Raw genomic sequence first — 13,495 nt, forward strand, 5'->3', positions numbered from 1 at the left:
TATTACTACAACCCTACCAAATGAACAAATATTTTTAATGGTTCACATGTATTAGCAAACACTTATGTATACGTACTCATATGTATGCAATGTTTGTTTAAAATCCTTTCTATATATGTATGCATATGTGTGTGTGTATGGATATGTAAGTTTAATCTGTGTGTTAGTGTTTGCTTCCTAAATTGCCTGTAGAATTTAGTAAAGAAATACTCGTATGTATTTGGTAGTGTGAGCCTTGTTATATGTAAAAGTTGTTCTGAACATCTCTAATCTTTTATTATATATTTTTCATTTTGTATGAATATTTGTGCTAGTATGTGTTTTAGTATTTTCAACAATTAGGAAGTTTTTGTTTTGAGGGCAAAAAAGGGTTTTGGCCAATTTTTCAAAAGTTTAGTTTTCCAAGCAGAGGTTGTGCTTTTATAATTTAAGGTTATATTATATTTTATGTACTTTTTATCTATTGGTCAATTTAGAATGGATTTAAAACACCTGGACCACTTTGATTCATTATAATTATTAGTTGAAATACTAATAGCGTAATAAATATAATGTTAATTACCCAAATATTTTTAATATTCTGAATGTGTATGAAGAGTATTTATAATTAACATGCTGAGTTGCTATTTAGTGATCACTTACCCAAAATACAAGTTAATGTTAAAAGCACAAATATTTTAAAACTTACCTGAAATAAAAAAACAAAAATAAAATAATTAAAAATTACACTGGTAAGTATACAAAATAAAATGTAAATTATATAAACATATTTTTAAATAAATAAACAGAAATTTTAAAATAATAATGTTAGTTTACGAGATATTTTCTTATTTAAGTTTTAATTAAAAACACAATTGCTTGGCAATTTTATCACAAGAACTGAAATTAAATTTATACAAATCATTTTGTGGATTTTAAATTTAGGAAACTTAAGTTGTTACTAGAGTACAATTGTGTAAGGAATTGCTAATACTTAATTTTTGAGTTAAATTACAGCAACTTTATTTACAGTTAATGTAACAAAGTTTTTTGAGTACTACAAAACTAGAAAATTTTTGGATTAATATTATTTAAAACATGAGTTAAATTTTCGAAAAATGTATACGTTTTAAAAATGGTTACAAATAAGGGGGATTTCATGCCAAGTGAACCAACTTTTAAAATCGATATCTTCCGATCATAAAAACTGCATCAAAGTTGGCTATTGGATAGTAATTCAGACACAAATTTTCGGTAAGATTGATCTAGAACTATATGAGTCATTAGGGTGGCCCTTAATTAACGAAAGTTGGATTTTGGCCATTCTCACCCCACAGTTTGGCGACCATTAGTAAAAAAATCATCCTGAAAAAATTTTAGCTAAATCGGTTGGGGTTAAGACGTGCCGCAAGCCCTCTGAAGTTTTGAGATGCATTTACAAGGGGAAAAAATGCATTATTTTTTCAGTTTTTGTAAAAGTTTTGCCATTAAAAAATTACTTTTGCAATTTAATTTAAAAGAATAGAAATGTGTACGTAATTGTCGTTCTAATGAGACATAAAAAACAGAAATTAGTCAAAAAATGTTAATGTTCTTAAAAATTCGCCAGGCCATTACAGTGTCTCAGGCAACTAGAAGAAGAAATCTAGGAACAAAATTAACATATTTTGATAAATATTAAAATAAAAGCTCATTTTTACTTAAAATATATCCATATTTACTTGTATATAACCTATTCGCAGTTATGGCAGTTATGGATTTATTGAGAACATAATAGGGAATAAAAGTATGAAAAAATTATGAAAATATCTGTCATAGTTTTTCCGTACCTGCGATTTAAATTTTGAAATTTTCGAGAAAAACCAATTATTTGGCAATTTTTTGGCGAATGAGCTATTTCCTTACTGTTATAAATTTTAAGTAAAACCTATCCAGAATATTATAGTCCAGATAATTCTAAATATGTATACTCTGAAAGTTTTACTAAAATTGGAAAACCTTAAATCGTGAAGGTCAAATGTCAAATGTTTCAATATTTTGAATTTCTAATTTAAAGATATAGAAATGTTGTATATTTTTGGGTCGATTTTGATGAAAATTAACAAAAATATAACACAAAGCCTAGCATTTACAAAAACAGCAGAAAAATTTGAAAATGGAGTTTTGAAAATGCCGTGAAAAAAAATTTATTTTTTTGGTCATACCTGCGAATAGGTTAACTGTATCCTATGAAGATAAAAACTCATATGCAAGTAAATATGGATATATTTTAATAAAAATGAGCTTTTATTTTAATATTTATCAAAATACATTTCTTCTTCGAGTTGCCTGAGATACGGTAATGGCCTGGCAAATTTTTAATAACTTTAAAATTTTTTGACCAATTTCTGTTTTTTATGTCTCATTGGAACGACATACGACATTACGTACGCAAATTTCATCCCGATCGAAAGACATCGATTTCATATACATACTGCGATTCTAGAAAGAATAATCTCAATCTGTGATCACTCATATTTTATACCAAAAATCGATTTTTAGTATAAAGGTAGGATCACACGATTGCCGCAATGCACCAATTATTGGTCTATTTTATACGTCAATCGTGTGATTTCACAACTTATTGGCTCATATGTCAAACCACAACAATATTGTGCTTATTTGGCCCAATCAAATGCAACCCTGGTACGGAAATCATGTGAATGCTTGATAGGCAACAATCACCAATAAAAAAGTTAAAAATACACCAATATTTATTGTGTTCTAGTGCGGCAATCAAAGAAGACAATTAGCGCCAATATTAATTTTTGTAAATGAAATATTGTTTTTGTGAGCCACTCTCTGACCCACATACATCTTTTAACATTTCTTTATTAATTTTTTTTATATGATAATTAAGGCCGACGCAATTTTCTTTTTTTATTTAACAAATATTTTTTTCAAAAATATATTGTTTTTACATTTATGTAAACAAAACAAAATTTAAAATCTAGCACAACAGCTGTTTCTCTGAGTTGCCGTAAACTAGAACAATCGTGTGACTGAAATGCGACAATTATTGCCACTAAATCGCTTTGCGCCAATTTACGACAATCAAATTTATATAAAATGAAGCAATCATGTGACTGCAGAGAATTTGATTGGGACAATTTCTTTATTGGGCCCCAATTCAGCACAATAAAAATTGTATTAAATTGGTTCATTGCGGCAATCGTGTGATCCTACCTTAAGAAAACTCAAATATGTTAAATCGTTTATAACTTCGTAAATACTGCGATTTTAAGGAAAATATACTCAATCTGTGATCACTCAAATTTTATACCTATAATCGTTTTTTAATATAAAGAACTAAATTATCTTAAATCGTTAATAACTTTGTAAATACTGCGACTCTAGAGAAAATAAGCTCAATCTGTGATCATTCATATTTTATACCAAAAATCGATTTTTAGTAAAAAAAAAACTGAAATAGTTTTAATGCTTAAAACCTTGTAAATACTGCGATTTTCGAGAAAATAAGCATAAAAAATTTGTTCTGCTGATATGGTTCTGAGTAAATGAGATTACAAAGGGGTTAATTTATTGGTACTTTTTCTTTAAGCTTCGTTACAGTATAATAAAGAAAATCAGAAAAATGGATGTTTCGATGTTTTTGTTCGTCATCATAACTGTTTATAGATTATTTGTTATTAGATAATCGCAGGCAAATATTTTAAACTTTCGATGGTATATTCTTAAGTAAAATAATTTGTTTAAAAAATCCTTTCATAGTTTTACTATGATTGGTGTAGCGAAGCGAACCGGTTTTGCTAGTAATACATATTTAAAGGTCCTCCAGATACCAAATTTGAAGCATAAATTTTGGACTAAAAAAATTACTTTCAGAGCTTGATATTTCAATGTTTTTTAATTATATATTTTAGTACAATTCCAACGATAGTTAATAATTTACACCTTTGTCAAATGTTATTATCAAATGCATATTTTGCAGATAAACAGTTGCCCAGGTTATTGCCCAGGAATACTTGAGTTTAATAAATTCTAAATAAATATTTATTAAAATTTATTTAACTTATTGTTTCATAAAAATATTTGCTTATTTTAAAACCATGCTTATAAATCCAAAAACAAATATCTGAAAATTATTTAATATTTTACCATTGAATTATTTAGCATGTTCAACGAAACATTGGCAAAACCAATGCATTCTAATTAATCTTCTTACATTCCTAAGAAATGTTGAGCAATACTGAACCAATAAAATACAAATGTTAATTTAATTCTTCTTCATATAACAACACAACATCTTTGCAATAATACATAAATACTAATTATTTTGTTATTTTTAATTTATGTATTGTATTTCTTAAGAGTTTTTGCATGAATTTGAATCATTGAACAACTGATTTTCATAGCATACTTTTAGTACAATTGATACAGCTCAATACATTCGTACATAAGTATAATAGTAATAACTGTAACTGTAAGAGTAAAAGTAACACTGTAACTGTAACACAGTAAATGTAATAGAAACGGGAAACAGAAACTGTAATTAATAAGATTAATTATAAGCTGTAAATACAGCAACAACCATAATGAAATACTTTTATACTTTCATTTATAACGTATAATTTTCTCCACAAAAATACCAAAAATGATTTGATTTTAATGAGTTGCCATTGTTGCTTGGTTGTTTGTAACAGACAGACAGTCAGTTATACAGCCAGCCACATTATAAAGGGTCTTTCGATATGGACTTCCGAACTTGGATAGCTTATAGCTGCCATGTTGTTGAAGCTACATCTGTCGAAATGGCTGACATTTATCCAGTTTGACTTTTTCCAAATAACCAGGCGTTCGGGCATCAAAAAATCATCTTCAACAATGAGGCCAATTTCTGGATGAATGGGTCGACAACAAATAAAATTGTCAAATTTGGTACAATAACAATCCACATGAGATCCTAAAGCATCCAATGCTTAACGAAAAGTCACTGACCAGTGACAGTCACTGTTTGTAACACCATATTTCTTTGAGAACGACATTGGCCAGGCCATCATCGTCAACGGCAAGCACTATAGGTGAATGATTACCAACTTATTTTGGAGTAAATTGTATGATATGGACTCCAACGATATGAGGTATCAACAGGACGGCGCTACATGTCACACAGCTGATGCCAAATTGAACTTGCCACCGAGATTGTGGGATTAGATTTTTCATGTGCGCCCCTCGAATCCAACGTAACCCATGCCATCGGTAAAATTCAGCCTAATTTATGCTCCAGAATCATAGAAAATTTAACACTTGATGTGAGCCACCCAGCGAAGCCTCGGGGAACATTTGCACGATGCTATATCTCAAACATAATGGCATCGACAGGCCTTTCAAACGAATACAAAATGTCGATAATATCTACTACACATTTAGTTATATTTAAATGTTAAGAAAGGAAGCGCTTAATGAAAGACCCTTTATTTTATAACAAACCTTAATTTGTAAATGAAATGGAAAAATGTAACAAAATCCAAACATTAAGATGGTAAAGAATTAAAAAGAAATGTATTTATAAACAACGAACAATTCCTTAAGAGCGAATAAATTTTATTCATTCGACCATTAAAACTCAAGTAATTAATAATAATAAATATTTGAAAACAGCAATTAAAAGACAATAACAGACAAACAAACCAAACAGAACAGAAGTAAAAACATAAATAATGTTTAAGGATTATTTAGTTAGAAATTAAACATTAATACTCGTATAAAGATTTTTAACATTTCTCTTTTTATCCTTTTTTTTCAGGAGAAAATAATAAAGCAACAAAAATTTACATTATTTAGAAATTGATATTCAACAATTCATGTGGCATAGTTTGCTAACCACAAGTTATAGTCCAACTTTTCACATTCTCTTCTATTAGGAATTTAAGCCATAAACAATTGAAAAATTTATCTTATAAATTTTTAAGTGTTAAACTTAACACTTTTGTAATTCTTTTTTACTGCTCCATTTTCACCGTAAACTAGAGTTTAGATTAGAAGTTTATTTTTATAGGATTTTGTGCTGTGCAGTGGGTATGAGGGCGTATTTTCAAGTTTGGTCACTTTGTGGAGTGTATTACATGCAAATTTATGCATTTGTTTTAAGTTTTTGTCGATTATCTGGCACTTGTGGTTTCTAACTTTGATCACTCACACCCTCATACCAGCCACAAATAATTGTAGACTAGTTCAAATGAAGTTGTTAATTCTTTGAGTTGTAGTACATGTTGTAAAAATGTTCAAGTATCAATAGAAATTTTACAAATAACAATAAAAAATTAAATTGCTTTTTGTTATCACACAATTTGGAGAATCAATGAGTATGATAGTAAGGATAAAGGGAAAGATAGTTAGTTTTGGTATGTCACTTTTTCTGCCAATAATGCAATGGCTTTTAATAGTAATAAAAATGCGGGATTTTTTTCAAATTTGTAACTTTTATTTTAAAACATTTGTACAACATAAATTTATTCAAAGTATTGGCCACTGCTAGCTATGATCTTTTCCCCATCTTTCTTGCAACATATAGATTCCGAACCAAAAGAACTGCTCATCCTTTGAGGCCAAGAACGAATCGTAAACTCTGCTCCAAAATGAAGCATATCACAGAGAGAGCGCACAGAGGGATTTTGGTGTCAAAAAGTCAATTTTTCAAACACTCAATTTCAAAGATCAAATGATGCAGTTTTGTAGAGAAATGTTTAAAGATGAAATTTACACTTATAGTTTTAAGAAAATTTTATTTTATTTTTAAAAAATTTAAGTAAAGTCCACGCAAGGGTGTTAAGCAAAAATTTAGTTATATTTTCACGCAATTCAGTGGTTATATATGTATAATTTTCCTAATAATAGCATTTACCTTTAACATATTTGAAAAATATAACATTTCTCCATAAATAAAAAAAAAAAAATATGGGGATATCATAAACCGTTAAGAAGATATACCCAAATCTATAAGTCTCTAAAAATGATTTTATTTTTGATTTTCCATGGAAAAAAATGTAGCCCCACTTTTCCCCAAGCTGTTTCTTTAATAAAATGAAAGTTGGGAGTGTCTTGTTTCGATTAAAAGAAAAAATAGTTTTCGGAAGTTTTCGGAACAGGATGAAAACTTAAAATTTTTTGTCGAATAATAAACGAAATATCAAACAAAAAATTCTTATCTATCTATGGGTGAAACTCGACATGCGTTCTTCTTTTGTTTCAAAAAATATATGTACCAAATTTCTAGACTTTTATCTGGATAGGAAAAATGTTATGCAAAAAAAATCTATTTGGATTGTATGAGCAGTTGGCCGTGGTCGATTTTGATAAAATTTTATTTTTTTCTTAATTTGGTCCATATAATTCTCGGTGCCAAATTTTAATGCTCTACGACCATTCCTTATATTTTTTACACAAAAACTATTGCATGGGCGGTATGCGGTGGACATGGCCGATTTCATAGAAAATCGGCATACGTTCTTCTTTTATTTCACAAAATATACGTACCAAATTTCTAGAATTTTACAAGGATAGGAAAAATTTTATGCGAAAAAATCCATTTGGACTGTATGGGCCATATAATTCTCTGTGCCAAATTTCAGCGCCTTTCTTATAATTTTTGACAAAAAATGTATGAAGCCATCCCTCTGTGGAGCGTTCCGCCTCGATCGAAACAAATACTAGTTGGATGGGGCAAGGTCTGGACTATACACCACTTCATTCTAAATAGTTTTTGACAGGAGTGTTGTCACGATGGATGGTTTCATGTCTGGCCGCATATTCTGGGTGTTTTTCGTCCAATGCTAGCTTCAAACGAATCAGTTGCGTTCGGTACAAAAAAAAATATAAAATAATTGCATAAGAATAGAGCCTTAAAAATTCAAAAATGCTAAATTTCCGAAGATTTAGTACACAATTCTTAACAGATTTCCCTATTAGAGTCCACAAATAAAAATAAATTTGAGGAGACCTTTTTCTTACTAAATACAAATTTAATATAAACCGGTTAACCGGTTTTTTTAAGACAAAACCGTTTTTTTTAAACATAATAATCAAACCGGTTTTTTCAAAAACACACTTTTTTGGTTAAACCGGAAACCGGTTTTTTGGACACTCTAGTTTAAGCATCATTTCGGACATGCAAAATCGTCTTTCAAGGTCTCTCGGCTTCAATTCGTATGGTACCCAATTTCCCTTGCTGCTTGAGTAGCTCCCAATGATTTAGCAAGCTTTTGTTGAGTTTTACAACAACATTCATGAAGTAGTGCCTTCAACGGTTACCTAAGTAAAGTATTTTATAAAATTGTGTCATTTTATTTAAAAAAAAGAGAAACCACTCGTTAAATTCTAATTGTATTCGTCAGAGACATTCGATTTTAATTTTTTTTGTGGCAAAGTTTACAGTCACAGACTGCATCGCCAGCAAATCATCATAAAAATAATCTAAATTGTTTGTACGTTTTGTACTTGCTTTACATAAAGCAAACGAAAATCGAATATATTGTTAATTAAGTTATTTTTGCTGTTAGGGGTCGATATATTTAAAGCATTGGAAATGGTTAGCAAAGAACAAAAAAGATACAAATTGAAGACTTAAGGTAGGGTCACACATGCCAATTATTTGATCAAAAAAGCGTAACCGCTTTATTAAGCGCAAATTTGTTTGGCGTGTTTACTCTTACAATTGTTCTGTAAGATCAAACAGCATCAAATAAAATATAACTAAATTTTTTGTTTAGAATCATCCAAAGTAAAATAATTTTTTGGAATAAATAAATGAATTCAAATATATTTTATTTAGTGTTACGTCTTTTTCCTCAAATATTTGTCATGTGTGACCCAACCTTTAGTAACATTTTTAGACTTATCTAAATAATTTATTAAAATTTGATGTAATACTTTAAAATAAAACAGGTATTAAATAAATAACTTTAAAATTCTAAAAACAGCTATACTCACATTAAACACATCAAGCCAACCTTTAACTTGAACTCTTTTTTATTATTAGTTACTTTTTGGCAGTAATTGTTGTACAAAACTAAAAACACAAAACAACTATAAACTCTACATCACTGGCAGTCTGCAAAATATGAAAATTTACTGTGTTCATGATATTCGTACTGTTTTTGGTCAGTGTTGCCAGTTTATAAAATTTGACCCCAAGTAAAGGATATTTTTTGGCAATTTGCATTTTGGGGATAAAACATTTTTTTACGGATACAAATTGTGCAGATTGTGCGGTTCAAAAGACAAAGACAGGGAAGACAAAGATTGTCCAGGCCAGCCAAAATAGTTTGATGATCAAAATTGGAAGGCATTACTCCATGAATATTGTGGCCAAACTCAACAAGAGCTTGCAAAATCAGTGGGAGCTCTTTAAGCAGTAATTTCAAAACGAGCTGCAGGATTCATCCAAAAGCAGGGAAATTGGATACCATACGAACTGAAGCCGAGAGACCTTGAAAGCCGATTTTATATGTCCGCAATGATGCTTGAACTCTATAAATGAAACTAATTTTTGTACCGAATCAGTATACTGATGTAAAATGGATCCATTACGATAAAACGAATCATCAGCAAAGTCAAATATCCATGGCACTATTTTAATTCTCTGTATTTAGTGGGAGCAAGAGTGTCCCATGCCACTCTAAGCAGACCATTACAGAGAACAAGTACCGGACGCAACTGATTCTCTTGAGGCGAGCACAGAATATGCGGTCAGGCATAATATCGTATCATGACAAAGATAGGTCAAGTATAGGGTTCCTAACTTCCCGGACTTTTTTCTTTCCCGGGAGGAAATTAAAAAATCGTTTCATTTTTAACACTAAATTAAACCAAAAACCAGAAATTTTTTCGAATAAATTGACTTATAATTGTAACAGGGTTTTAAAAGAAGTAACTATATTTGGTTGCAAATGTTGGTCCAGAATTTATAAGGGTTTATAATTTAACAGTGGCATTTTATCGGTATTGTCACAGTCGTAGTTTTAATCAGTATAAAATCAATAAATTCTTTTTTTAATTAAAAAACTTAAGAATTTCGACTATGTTAAATCTATAAAACATGCGTAGTTAGAGACATTTTTCATATCTGATTGTAGATAAACCAATTTGAACCACTATTATTGTTATTTTCTCTAAATATGAATAATATTTATTGAATATCTCTAAAAGTTGTAATGTTAGGCATCTTAATAATTCCTTTAAGAGCATAAACTTTAAATTAGATTCATTCTTAATAACTAAATTTGTCGGCTGTGGCTTGAGTTGAGTGAAAAAAAATTGGTTATTTCAACTGTTATACTGCTTTGCCTACTGACTATCTGTTGGTAGAACTGAAAAAATCCATGGATATAATAGAATGATTCAATTAGCAACAAATTTGGCCATCGAAACGAATCTGAAAATTGTAACATTTAGAAGAAAACTTATGAAGAAATTCCCAACAAACATTTCCCGAAAAGTAACAAAAAAATATTCTCGGGAATTCCCGGGAAATTTTTCCCGCGTAGGAACCCTAGTCAAGTATTTAAAATGAAATAGTTGGGAAGTTTTGCTCCACCCGCTTTATAGTGCAGACCGTGCCCCGTCCGACTACTATTTGTTTCGATCGATGAAGAACGATCTATCTGTAATACGCTTCTCTTTGAAACAGAGTATCCGATATTGGCTTGATTCGTTCATAGCCGCAAGAGATGAGCAGATCTTTTGGCTCGGAATCCATTTGTTGCCAGAAAGATGGGAAAAGGTCAAAGCTGACAATAGCAAATACTTTCAATACATTTATATTATACAAATGTTTTAAAATAAAAGCTTAAGATTTGAAAAATAACAAATCGTTAATTGGGATTTTTGGCGATACAAAAACGAGAAATGGGAAACTGCTTCTGGTATAAACAAAAAAACAAGAAGTAATGAAATAAAGTTTGTATTGTTGTAGGCATAATTTAAACTCGCAGTTGGATTGTTGTTGCACATACACACAAAAAAATGCAATTTCAACAGTTAAAATTTGAATTTTACTGTTCGTTGTATTTATTTTATTGTATTTCCATCTTCTGCATCTACAGAAGAATTTTTATTAAACAAAACTGTGAGTTTTTATTTTAATTTGTTATTACTTTGTCCTGCACCAGCTCAAACGAGGGCAAAGAAGGGAAAGATGAAATGTTTTTAAAAATGAGAAATTTCCTGTTGGTTACTTATGCATGGGAAATGAAAACCAACGTAAAACTTCAAATAAAGCAACATGTTATAGCATGTGTTGTGATAAACTTAAGTTTAAGCAAAAACACAAAAAATAAATAACAAAAAATGTATGCACACTTTTGGGTAAGTAACAAGAAAGTAGAAATAAATTGAAGCATACAATTTTGGTTGAATTTTAAGGGAAAAAATGTGCTAAAAATATAAACAATATATTTAATATATATTCATGAGAAAACAATCTGTGTAAAATGTATTTAATAAAACAGTGTATGTAATCTGTGTATTTCCCTTAAAATGCACGTATTCAAAGTAGAGTGCAGCAATTCGAAACTGGAGGGTGCTATTTTGAGCCTGGACAATATGCAACATCAAAGGTTTAATTAACAGTAGTCTGACAATGGATTGAAATGACGACTTCCATTGTCATAAGTAATTGTAATGCTATATAACTATAAAACAATGCCTCGGCGTACTCTTCCATTTTGACTGTGCACCGAACCACTCGCATTACGAGTGTTGTTGGATCACAGCTACTGCTTACATTTTATATAGTTAAAAATATTGCTGTCTAGGATGTCATTACAAAACGGAGATCTATTTTAAATTTTCCAAATGATAGAAGCCCATTATAGAAAAGTAACCCATAAAACTGGATTTTCACCAAACTTTTCAGTGCATGTAGCATTTTATTCTCTAACAAATATTATCCCACTCTTTTTCCAGAAAATTGTTCAAGTGTTATGACCTGTTAATCAAATGTAGGGTGAATTCTAGCAGGTTGACTAAAACCTTTCATACAAAAAAAACAAAAACATATTTGAACAACAGCCAGTAGTAAACGTAAGTAATATAAACAAAATAAGGCTAAAAAACAATTTCTCTGTGGCATGCAACACACAAATACATACTCCCAGTTACGATGTACGTATATTTGTGAGGCTGTGTAGGAGGGAAGTTGTTTTTGTTTTTTTTTCTGTTTGTGTGTGTCTTGCTCAGATATTTAATACCGTATATTGTTGATAGTAATTTACGTAGTACGAGCATAACAATTACTTACTGTTCTATGCACACATACTCAAACACATAAATACAACAACAGCAACAACAAGAACAACAAAATTGTTTACAACATAAAGTTGCTGTTAGCATTTTTATATTGTATTTCAGCAAGTGCAACTTGACTCGTTTCTTGCTTCTTTCGACTCTACCACTGCCAGTCACTACAAGTAAAAGTACAACAACAATACAATGCAATAACACTAACAACAACTGCTATGGCATTTTGCAATTTCATTTCATCCTGCTAACTATTTGTTGTTGTAGGAGAAAACAGTCCTTATTTTTCTTGTTGTTGTTGTTTTTTGTTGGTTTTACTCTCTGTTTTTCTTTGCATCCATACACTTTATTTGGTGAATGTGTTTTTCCTTAGTAATTTTGTTGTAGTATTGTTTTATTTCTGTTGTATTGTGTTTTTCACTTTAGGCTTTAATTTGTTAATGGCTAAAGAATGAATAAAAGCAGAATAAGAAAAAAAAGAAGTTAAAACAACTATTTAAGAAGGAAAGAAAATAAAGAAAGCTCGTATAAAGTGGCTTAAATTTGTTGATGTTGCTGCTCCTTCAGTTGGCAGCCGAAAAGTATGCATTATTATTTGTTGTTAAGTAAAAATGTACTTGAAACAGTGATGCCATGGGTCAGATAAAATTGTGATTCCTAGGGGAGTTTATATTATGAATAATACAAAATTTTTAATAAAGAATTTTCAAATATCTGGATTAAAGACCAGTTTAGATTTATCAACAAGTTATAGTACAATAGCGGTATTCACGATATTGTGCACTTGCATTGGATATTCATGCAATGGCGTATTTCTATATTTTTTGTTAGTGTAATGTAAAAATGCAATGCATATACAATGCTGCAAGTCCATTTGCACAAGATTGTGAATTGGTCTACGGTATTAATTTAATGTAAGATAACTTTTTTCGAACAGGTAGTCCATCTTCGTTTAAAATCTACCACACTTTTCGACACCCTTTTTGTGCTCTTCAATTCTCTTTTAACAAGAGCCCAATATCTCTCCACTGCCCTTAGCTCCATGCAGTTTGGATGATTTGCGACTCTTGGTACAAATACCACATTATTGTTCTTGTACCACTCCAGACCTTGCTTACCATAGTGACAGTATTTGGCCTCAAAAATTTTAGCAGAGTTCCTGTTAGGAACTTTTTGAGCATTGTATGTTTTTAAACCTTCATTGGCTTTTGTAACAAAT

Source organism: Calliphora vicina, chromosome 1 (genome assembly GCF_958450345.1).
Source record: "Calliphora vicina chromosome 1, idCalVici1.1, whole genome shotgun sequence".
NCBI classification, from domain to species: domain Eukaryota; kingdom Metazoa; phylum Arthropoda; class Insecta; order Diptera; family Calliphoridae; genus Calliphora; species Calliphora vicina.